Source organism: Lactuca virosa, chromosome 9 (genome assembly GCF_052849685.1).
Source record: "Lactuca virosa cultivar CGN04683 chromosome 9, Lactuca_virosa_CGN04683_v6, whole genome shotgun sequence".
Lineage (NCBI taxonomy): Eukaryota > Viridiplantae > Streptophyta > Magnoliopsida > Asterales > Asteraceae > Lactuca > Lactuca virosa.
Genome location: NC_136434.1, coordinates 213,403,340 through 213,414,953, shown reverse-complemented (window position 1 = coordinate 213,414,953; position 11,614 = coordinate 213,403,340). Strand labels below are relative to the sequence as shown.

Below are 11,614 nucleotides of genomic sequence, written 5' to 3'. Positions count from 1 at the left end.
ATTAATAGGAATTCAACGGTAAAAAGACAGACGAAAACAGAGTCCGTATGTAGAAGTTATGAATTTTACGCGGACATTTAACAGTATAATCTCCTCGTACTGTTAAATTTAAAATCGGTCGAGAATTAGCCGACGAAGTCAAAATGAAAGTTGTAGATATTATTTTTACCTACGCGTGGATATAAAGAACGTCAAAAACGGAGGTCGTATGTGAAAGTTATGGATTTTAGAAGTCGGACGTGTGCTGTGCGAAAATGGGTGATGTGGCACAATCTTGGCCATTGCTTTCTCCCCAAGTCTTGCCACTAGATGGTGACATGTGGCACCAAGTTCAGCCATTTTTCAACCTATAAATAGAACCTCTCCCACCCTCATTTTCTTCACACCTTTCACATTCTTTCTTCTCTTTACTCTCTCTCTAGAACCTCTCTCTAGCCCCGAAACCCCCCGAAAAGCCTAGGGAACCTCCCTAGCACGAGGCGGAAGCCCCGGAGTGCTCGACGGCTCCGAGAAGAAGAGCTTTTCAGCTCGGGAACGCTGCTCCAAGCAAAGCCCGGTTTTCTATAAAACCCGCTGTAAGTGAGCTACGCCTACACTATTTTTAATATAGCTTTTATTTAATTATAGTAACGTTATTAGGAACTTATAATAAGTACTTGGGCTATTATTATGGGTTATATAAGTATTTTTTAACGCTTATATAATAGTAATAATACCTAGACTATTAATTAGTCCCAACGAATAATATACTAAACTCTAGTGGTAATAATACTAGGTTTCGTCGAAGGAAATTATTTTTAAGAAGCGAAGCGCTGTCTGAGTTCGGAATCACCACCTTTTCAAGTGAGTGCATGGTCCCTTTCAGCTTACACATAGATATGAAGTATTTTATATAAATTACGTGTTGTGTGTGCATATTATATGTATACTTGCTATCTATGCTGGATGAACGATTTTATACATGTTTTAAATGATTTAAAATGTATATGTATTTTATATCTACAAAATGTGTTGGGTAAAACATGGGTAGATGAATAGTTTCTGTGTGACAAAATAAAATAATAAGAGGCCTCGATATAGATGTTATTGATGATCCAGTCATCTAGCGGAGTATAGATGACGACCACGGACTATTCTAGACAGTCCAGTGGAACGCTAGCAGGCTCGCAACCTGTAGGTGTTTATTTGAACTGTGTGCTCACCAGCAGTACTCCATCCCCCACATGGTTGCCTTATTTGACATGAATTGCTGAGGAACCCCCGAAGCATGTGTTGTCACCCCGATGAAAGTCCTTAGACTAGGTCCCTTGTGTTAGATGTTTTAGGGACGTAAAGTGAGGATAATGGGAACGGGTAATCGGGTTTGTTTGGTTTGATAAAGTTAATAAACTTATTTATTGTGGGTTGAAAACCCTATGTACTCACCAGGTTTCCCAACCTGACCCACTCAGTTTATTTATATCACAGGTGTTGATATGAAGTCACATTACACTGAGGGATTAAAGAGATATAAATCACTAGTGATAATGAATGTAAGTTATGTTTATGCTTATGTTTCTGTATTGACGATGACATCCCAAATGTTTTAAAATGAATAAAAATACTTTTCTTCGGAAATGATTTGATAACGTATTTATCATGTTTTACTGGGAACAAATTCCGCAACATTTTTATTAAAAGAGGTACTCTGATTTTTCAAAAGCATAAACAAAATCTGTCTTTTCTGGCCGTGAAAATGGGGATGTCACACACAATCCTTATGAACCTTCACCCCTTAGCTTATACGACACTCATTTATGCAACCCTCTGAATCAATCCTCACAAATCTTTCCTAACCTCAAGGTATTTTTGGTTAAGCTACCCAAGTATACATAATATCTAGAAAAATTACAACTTTAGATACCACAATGGAGCTCTTGTAATTCTTCACTTCTTTGAATAATTGATCATTGATTTCTTTGAATTCACCACCTTTTTGTTTGATTTTTGGTATCTTTTATATTTTGATTCTTCAGAATTTTTGATCTTTTGATCTTCATACTTTAATAGCTCCAAAATTCTTACAATTTTTTTTCTTGTAATTTCTTTTTTTTTTATATCTCACTTTTTTCACTCAAAACCTACATGTTTAAGCAAGAGTGCTTAACTTCAACCCTTATTGGTTAAAGGTAGTAGTCTAAGTGCAATGACTACATAAACTCTCCTGGATAGATTTCAGGGTTAGGCTGTAAAACATATTATATCATATAAACTACCAGATTACCTTTCATATCTCATGGCTTTTCACTAAAACTTGGGAAGGCACAAATATACTATATCATATGTTGGCTCAATTAAACATTTGAGCTCTCATTGGATCATCCCATATAATAATAGCAACTTAAGTTTTTTAAATTATTACTAGATTTAATTTTTAGACCATTATTTCAAATCTATTTCTAAATTTTTTAAAATTTTTAAATTTTAAATTTTTCAAGCAATTTACTTTTTCGACCCCCTACCCCACACTTATTACATATGATGCCCTCATTGTATGCATGAAATAATTTAAAAGCAATAAAAAGGAACAGACTCCAATGGGGTAGTAGCGGCGAGATCGATTTCTGAACGTGTGGATAACTTGAACATCTTGAACTTGGACTTCTTCAAATATGGAACTTGGATCTTTAGAGATATATGATATGTAATATATGCTGACAAAAATATGAATCCGAGACTTGAGTCTTCAACAAATGTGGAATAGAAAAATCTTCAAAGCATAATAAAACAATGTGGGAAAGCATACGCCACATTGCATAGTTGAGAGAAAGAGTCATAAGTAGCTCATGATATCCCCAATAAGGGAAATAGTGACCCATTAAGTGAATATGTAGCTATAGGTCTTTAAATTCTAAGAAATGTCAGATTCACGACGTTAGGAATAGTATCCACGACGTGATGTCGAATAAAATCGAATTCTGAAAAGTGTTGTTAACGAGCTCACGACGTGAGAAATAAGTGCTCATGTCGTGAGAACTGGGTCTCACAGAATGCTGTTTTGTAAAGTCTTCTTTCAATAAGTGCAATGCAAACTTTTGTCTTAACGGATTAAGACCCTTCTTAAACTCTATATAACGTGACTCTTCTCTAAATTTGATTCTCTCTCGATTAACCCCACACTTATCTAAAATTATGGGTCTCGAATCTCGACTATAAATACTCGGCTAAAACTTGTATATGGTCTCATATCTCTAATTCTTCATTTCCGCATTTTTCTCTCACAAATTTCTGAAAATAACCAACCAAAGGAAGCTGAAAAGAAACATAACAATCTTAAAGTTTTGTTACACAACCAAATCAAACCAAAATAAAATCAAACACGCCGAAAATAAACTAGAAAAAAACTTAAATAAAAATAAAAGGATAAAAACTAATCATCATCCTCCTCATCATGCATGCCGCTTCCTCCAGCTCCATCTCCATCCCGGTTCTGATAGTCACGCCATGTAGGACAGATTGGATAATGTTCTCCCAAGTGAGGTGGTTGATCAATGTTAAAGTGTCGAACCATTTTTTCCATAGTTCCCCGAATCCAATTCATACTTAAAGATAATTGGTCAAAATAACCACCCATAGCTTCTCCTCCAAAACTAGATCCTCCCGTGGGTACATTATGATGCACCGATCGTCCTGTCTCTCCACGTCCTCACACATTCCTCCTTCCTTACGGCCTCGGCTGGTGTTCGGGTTGATTGTGTGGCTCCATATCATCATCAATAGGTATACTCCAGTGTGAACCCATGTTGACTACAACACGAGTTGACTCCAAATACCCCATAGAAAGGTCGTCCCCTGGTTTGCGTGTCAAAGTCCTAACCAATCGGGGTGTAATAAGACCATAAGATCTTGCCAAGCGAGTAATAAAGTGCCCCCCATTGATCGGGCTACCAGCTAGGGAAATGGTTGCCTTGCTACCCAAGTAGCTAGCCAAATGATACATAATGTTGCAAAAGACTTCTGGTCTGACAATGCTCCATAAGAAAAACAAGTTTAAACTTGTAACCTTATCACCATGTCTCTTGTGGTTGATGGAAAAAGTGATCAACCGGTGAAGAAGTCGGTAAATCGGGGATCAAATATGACTCTCTTGCGAAACACCAAAATAAAACACCGCGTTAGCAATTGTCCCCTAAAAATCATACCCAGTGGCACCCGACAAATATTCTCAAACAGCGGATCTCAAGAAAAGTTCGAAGGCTGGTGACCGTGTCTCATGTTCCTCATATATCCCCATTCTCCATGCAAATTCAGTGAGGCTACACTCCCTAAATTCGCCACCGAGGCAAAAAACCAAAGCCCGCGTGTAAGAAGGATCAACAGTGCCATCTTCAAATGAAACTAAGGCGAAAAACTCCACACACAGCTCTTGGAAAACCGGCTCGCTAATGGCAAATAAATTCTTCCACCCGTTAGAGGTGAAAACAAAACCATCCACAGAAAAAGTCTTCGTCAAATGTGGAGCCATCCTTTCCATTAACCCAACTTCTCCCAAATGCACCCAATCAATTCTCGGGGATATGGCAAATTCTATGTTATGAAGCCATCCCAACTTGTTGGTGAAGTTGGTAACCACATTCGAGGGCATGTCAACGGGAATTTGATACAACGGGTGGCGGGTAGAAACATGTCCTTGAAACTGCTCGTTGGACCTTCTTGAAGCCATTTCCTGTAAAACAAATAAACAAGAAACAACCAACAAGATACACAAACCATTAGACAGATTAGCAAAACAGAATCGCAAAATACCAAGGACTCACGTTGTGAGCCAGAAGCTCATGTCGTGAGTTCGAAATTGTCATTTCAATCGGTCATGGCAGGAAGTGAAATCGGACTTAATACATTGTTGGGGTTTAGTAATAAATCGATTCTAAGTATATTCAAGTCACATGCAGTAAAGAAATCGCATCATTAGAGCATCAATTTCAACATTTGGACAAAGCATAAACCCTAACTCTAAAATTGAAGAAATTATTAAGAATTAAAGGAAGAAAACTTACCAATAGTGGAGAATAAACACAAACAAGAGACAAAAGAGGCAAATCTCGACAAAAATCGAAGTGGTGTCTTGTGTTGCTTCCATTCGTGTGCGAAAATATGAGTGGAAAGTGGTCCAAGAATGAGGGCACAGAACTAGTCCCCTCCCGTATTATATTAAAGTTCATGTCGTGAGCTATGGTGCTCACGTCGTGAGTGCGTTACTGGGCCAAAATAAACGGGCTAAATTCCAAGTACCACGAGGTGGGCTTTTGACCCACAAGGTGGTGTCGAGGTTTTTTATATAAAAGTCCATTTTACTAAAAAAAAAACTTTAATTTATTTTACCACTTAATTTTTAGGGACCCCACACTTGCTTTTCACCATTTTCTAAAATACTTAAAGGACTTGATGATTAATTATCCTAAAAATAAAAAATGCAAAAACTAAACTAAATGCAAAAACAAAAAAAAAATCGCAAACCAGACTCGGGTTGCCTCCCGAGAAGCGCTTCTTTTTGTTGGAGTCATGAGCCGGACTCCGCGCCGCCTCATGTTGAAATTGTAGGATTTCCCAACACCACTTGTGTTTTCTGCTCCTTCCGTTTTCTTTTGTAGGATTAAACTCTTCTAATATAAGCCTTTTTAGAGTTCTCCTTCTTACCCTTCGAATCCCCTTCTTCAAGTTTTCTCTTTAGCCCTTTGTTCACCTCCGGTTTGAATTTTGCACCGCCTTCACTTTTCATTTCTAATGATTCAACTTCCATAGTTGTATGGGTTAATCTTGAAGTAACCTCTTCATCATCACTAGAAATTAATTCCTCTTCACTCTCCTTACTTACCCAAGATGTTGGAGTTTTATAGGCAATTACTTCAAAGACCGTTGGAATGGATGCTCTTGGCTTTGTATGCCTAACTTGTTGGATAGACTTAAGTTCTTCTTCTATAATTTTTTCCAATTCTTCAAGCTCACCTTCTTCATAAATGTTGAAGACTTCACCTTGAGCATCACCATTTTGAAATCCATCTTCTACCCCAAAGGCAACTTCATCATCTCCCACTCTTAAAGTAAGTTTGGACTCGCAAATATCCACTAAGGCCCTAGCAGTATTTAATAAAGGGCGACCAAGAATGATTGGGACATTGGTATCTTCCTTCATATCCAAAACAACAAAGTCAATTGGAAATACGAATTTTTCAGTTTTTACCAAAATATCCTCCACAATGCCTCTTAGATGTGTCACTGAACGGTTAGCCATGTGAATTGTCATTCTTGTAGCCTTCAAATCTGGAAGATTTAGCTTTTGATATAACGAAAAAGGCATTAGATTTATGCTGGCTCCAAAATCGGCTAAAGCATATGTAACGCCCGTAGATCCGGGCTAGTCAATTTAGAAATAATAGGGGTCGAAAACGACTTTTCGACAAAAGATTATTTAGAATAAATAACCTTAACCAAGTTTTAGAATATGTCTCAAGGTTTCCGTACATATAAAGAACGCCGAAATCCGAGTTATAACGAAGAAGTTATGACCCGCCGAAGTTTTACAGCAAGACCAGCACGGCACCGGGAGACGTAAATAGTGAATTTACGATAGAGCGATTTTTAGCCTTAGCGATCTAAACAAAAGTCGTAGAAAACGTTAAACCGAGAGCGTCCATGAAAAGAACGCCCAAATCTGACTTCGTATGAGGAAGTTATAATTTTTCGAAGTTTCGGCTTAGCAGTGCACAGCCCGAAGTTCGAATATTAGATCGAGCGGTTTTTAGCCGACACAACCTAAAAGAGATTCGAAGATCTCGTTAATAGTAGCATAACGATAAAAAGACAGACAAAAACGGACGTCGGATGAAGAAGTTATGAATTTTTAACGGACCAATCCTGTCCCGGCCTGTTAAAAATATAACTTTTAAAATAAAGTCAAAATTAGCCGACGAAGTCTAAACGAAAGTTGTAGAGTACGTTCCCGCCTACGCGTGGATATAAAGAACATCAAAACGGATCTCGTATGAGGAAGATACGAATTTTTGAAGTTTGGAATCGAAATCACGAAGTCTGATGAGAGATGATGACGTGGCCTCATCGCAGCCATCCATCGTTGATCGCAGAGCACCCCTCGGATCACGCCACGTCGCTTCGCACTACGCCCCGCGTACCTTCGGTCTTATCCGGGTCATGTCCGAGTGCGAGCCAGCTGGAACACGTCTGGCAACCCTATCCGAGACTACGCCCAGCGTAGCTGCTGGACGCGCAGCGTAGTCCGAGGCTGCTGGAGGCTATAAATAGCATGCGAGCCTTTCCGAAATTTTCACACCTTTCTTCATTTCTTCTCACACTACTTTCTCTCTCTAGGGTTTTGAAACCTCCCTAAAGTCTAGGTGAATCCCTAACACCCGAAGGAAGCCCAGAGGCTCCCGGAGTCCCGAGAAAAAGGGTCTTTCGGTTCGGAAACGCTGCTCCGAGCAAAGCCCGGTTTTCTTTAAAATCCGCTGTAAGCGAGCTACGCCTACGCTATTTTTAATATTGCTTTTAAATAATTATAGTAATGTTATTAGGTCCTTAAAATATTTATTTGGGCTATTATTATGAATTATATTGAGTGTTATTTAACGCTTATATAATAATAATATTAGCTAGGCTATTAATTAGTCGCGGTTAACGTTAAAACTAAACCCTAGTGGTATTTATACTAGGTTTTGTCGAGGGAAATTGTTTTAAGAAGTAACGAAGCGCTGTTCGAGTGCAGAGTCACCACCTTCCAGGTGAGTGCATAGTTCATTTCATCTTACACATAGATATGAAGTATTTTATATAAATTACGTGCTACGTGTGCATATTATCTGTATACTTGCTATCTGTGTTGGATGAACGATTGTATACACGTTTTAAATGATTTAAACTGTATATGTATTTTATATCTATAAAATGTGTTGGGTAAAACATGGGTAGATGTAATAGTTGCTGTGTGACAAAAACAAAATGATGAGGGGTGATATAGACCATGAGATAAGGGTGAGAGGTAAACCATGAGAGAAGCCTTTTACGCATGTGTTGGCCCCGTCATTCAGCAGAGTATGGATGACAACCACGGACTATTCTAGACAGTCCAGTGGACACTAGCAGGCTCGCAACCTGTAGGTGTTTTGAACTGTGTATTCACCAGATGTACTCTAAAAACCAATCGACATGTATTCCGAGTGGATTCTCGGAAACGATACTGTCGATAAACAAACCCTGGCGACTATGCGACGTAGTGCCTGTTGTATAAACCCTGGCGACTATGCGACGTAGTGCATGTTGTATAAACCCTGGCGACTATGAGACTTAGTGCCTAAAACCTGGCGACTATGCGACGTAGTGCCAAATGAGTATACTCTGGCAACGATGGATTGCGTGCCGATTCCTTAGGATAATCCTTAGGAATAAATGAACGAGGAATAGTTGATTCTTAGGGTAGAATAAAGAAGATAATGGGGAAGGGTAATTGAGTTGATTGTTTCTTGTTTAAACATAATAATTATATTATTGTGGGTTGAAAACCCTATGTACTCACCAGGTTTCCCAACCTGACCCACTCAGTTTATTTGTATCACAGGTGTCAATGTGAAGTTACTTTACACTGAGAGATTTAAAAGAGATGTAGATCACTAGTGTAAATGAATGTAAGTTTTGTTTATGCTTATGTTTCTGTATTGACGATGACATCCCAAATGGTTTAAAATGAATAAAAATACATTTCTTCAGAAATGCTTTGATAACGTATTTATCATGTTTTTCTGGGAACAAATTCCGCAAGATTTTTATTAAAAGAAGTACTCAGATTTTTATAAAGCATAAACAAATCGGTCTTTTCTGGCCGTGAAAATGGGGATGTCACAGCATAAGTCTTTGTGTTATTTCTAAATTCACACGGAAGAGTGAGGCATCCAGGATCTCCCATTTTTTTGGCAACTCTCCCAATATTACTTTAGAGCTTTGCTCACTAAGTACCACCTTGCTATCTTTCTCTAATTGCTGGCGAGTGTCAAGTAGAGCTTGCAAGAACTTGGCATATTCAGGAACTTTAGACAATGCTTCAATAAAAGGAGTATTTATTGAAATACCCTTCACTTGCTTTATAAACTTCAAGTGTACTACTCCATTTGGTGAATATGAGCTCTAGACGGAAACGGAAGCGGAGGAGGATAAGCTTGCACATCTGCTGAATTTTTTTGATCATACCCTCCCCACGTCGTGATCCTTGGATGCTCACGTCGTGAGTTCGAAGTTTCAGCAACCTTTTTTTCTTCGAGTTTGGACTTCTTCGACTTTGGTCCGGACTGATGTGGATTGACTTCAAGTGCTTCAAGGAACTCATAGATGGTATCCTCTTCAGTTTCTATAACCATAACATATGGTTGAGGCTTTTTCTCGGGAATTGGTGGAGATAATCTTTCATTCACCAAAGTGGCTAGTTGACGAAGTTGGGCTTCGATATTTTGGATTGATTCTTGGTGATTCCCTAACAATGCTTGTTGGTCCCTTATCACCGCATCTGTCTCTTCGTGTCTTTTCTCCGAAGCCTCCATGAATCTGTGTAGCATGGACTCAAGATCAACTTTCTTTTCAGGAGGTGGTTGTTCTTTTTGGTAGAAGCCTCAGCCAGTCTGCCTATACTTTTCTTCTTTTTTCTTCTTATATTCCGCATACGGTAACCACTCCTTCTTTGGTCTACGCCAATCTTCATCATACTTATCTCCACTCAAGTAGCAAACTTGCACTTTCTTATTTCCATTATCATCCAAGTGGCAGTCTTTTTTCAAGTGTGGACCATTGCATTTTTCACAACCAACTCTAATAGAATGAATTGATTGGTCCATCTTTGTCATCCTTCGGTTCATAGTGTTTAGCATGGCTAACACAGCTGCCATATCTTCAGAAGTTCCACTACAAATTCCTTTTGCCCCATCACGCATAGGATTGTGGTACTCACGAGAATGCTTGGAAAATTATTCAGTTAACTCCTTGATTTCAGTCATATTTTTCTTAGTCAATGGCCCTTGAGAATCAAGGAGTTGCCTTGTCATAAAACTAACCCCATCATAAAAGATAGACACTTCTTATTGCTCATTCAAGTCATTTTGGGGGCAATTCCTTATCAACCCCTTGTAGCGTTCCCAATCTTCGTATAGTGACTCCCCCAGTTGTTGCTTGAAATTCGCTATAGCTTTCTTGAGTTTAGAAACTTTGGAATGTGGGCAAAAGTGTTCCAAAAATTTCTCACGCATCTGCGCCCATGTAGTAATTGCACCGGGTGGAAGTGCTTTTAGCCAATCCTTAGCGGCTCCCTTGAAAGTAATGGGAAGCATTCTCAAAAGCACCGTCTCTCCTGGAACGTTAGGGATGTTGAAGTAATCTGCTATGTCATTGACTTCATCAAGGTGTTTGTATGCATCCTCATAATCTTTCCCGGAAAATGGAACATCTTTAAGCGCATAAAGAATATGTCTTTTAAGCTCGAATGTGGCAGTGACTGGAATTGTAGGTTGCACTAGACCGGGACCGGTGTCCTCTCGGATCCTCTTCTTGTATCCTCTGAAAAATGACTTCTAGAATATCTATTCTCTCTAGCTAACCTCCAAAATCCATAAGCATCAAGAGTATTTATAATATTCGAAATTACCCTCCTCACGTTGTGAGAAAAGGCTTCTCACGTCGTGAGTTTAGTACTAATCTGTATCGAACACGGATTTTTGCTTCCGGATGCTTATCTTCTAGAATCTCCATACTCACGTCGTGAGGCTTGATTCCTCATGTCGTGAGAACGACTTTTTGCTGAATTCTTCATCTTTTAAGCTTTTAACCTCCAAAGTTTCAATCCTTGTCGCTTTTAGTCCTTATTCTTCAAGATGACTTCTTTTGGCTGCAAAATGTAACTTAACCTTATAAGTACCATTTATCTATGCAAATAATCAATATATGTATAAAAATGTATTCAAATATTACCTAGAAATATGTATAAATATGGCAATATCAGTTTCTCTCAAAAACCTTATCTTTAATCTCTTAAGGTCTTTAACTGATCCTTTCTGGAAAACGAGTGTTTCAACTCTCCCCCACTTAAATTAGATTTCGTCTATGAAATCTATCCTTACAAATTATTCTTAAAACACCCTCCAAAACCCTTGTGGCTTTTTCTAAACCCACTGCCATAACACGAGTCGACACCACTTAGAATGCCAGAATCTGCAACTACTAATAGAAGGATTTCAAAATCATAAGCATGAGGTATACCCTAGTGGAAACTTATAAAGGTCAAAATCTCATCCACCACAACAGTGGAATAAAACCCTAAACATACAAATTCTTATTGGCACCTAAAGTCGAAACGATTCTTAGCGAGAAAAATGTAACCCAATAAAGATTGAATGCCACACCCTCGGCCGACAGCATAAACGTCGGGCTGTGCGACGTTAGAATGTTGGATCATAGATATTGAACATACATTGAACAATGCAAAATAATATAAAGAATAAATATCAATTCCATTATGGATAAAAATATGACATCATAACATACTTCTAAAATTGTAGAAATTCTAATACAAAAGGTTCCTTGACAC

General features: G+C 38.5%; 1 non-coding gene across 1 annotated transcript; it reads left to right on the top strand.

Moving 5' to 3' along the window:
- The first annotated feature begins 10,125 nt into the window (after positions 1–10,125).
- LOC145141739 (small nucleolar RNA R71) lies at positions 10,126–10,232 on the top strand. The gene has a single exon (XR_013722933.1). It is a non-coding gene; the product is annotated as a small nucleolar RNA R71 (small nucleolar RNA).
- Positions 10,233–11,614: the final 1,382 nt, after the last annotated feature.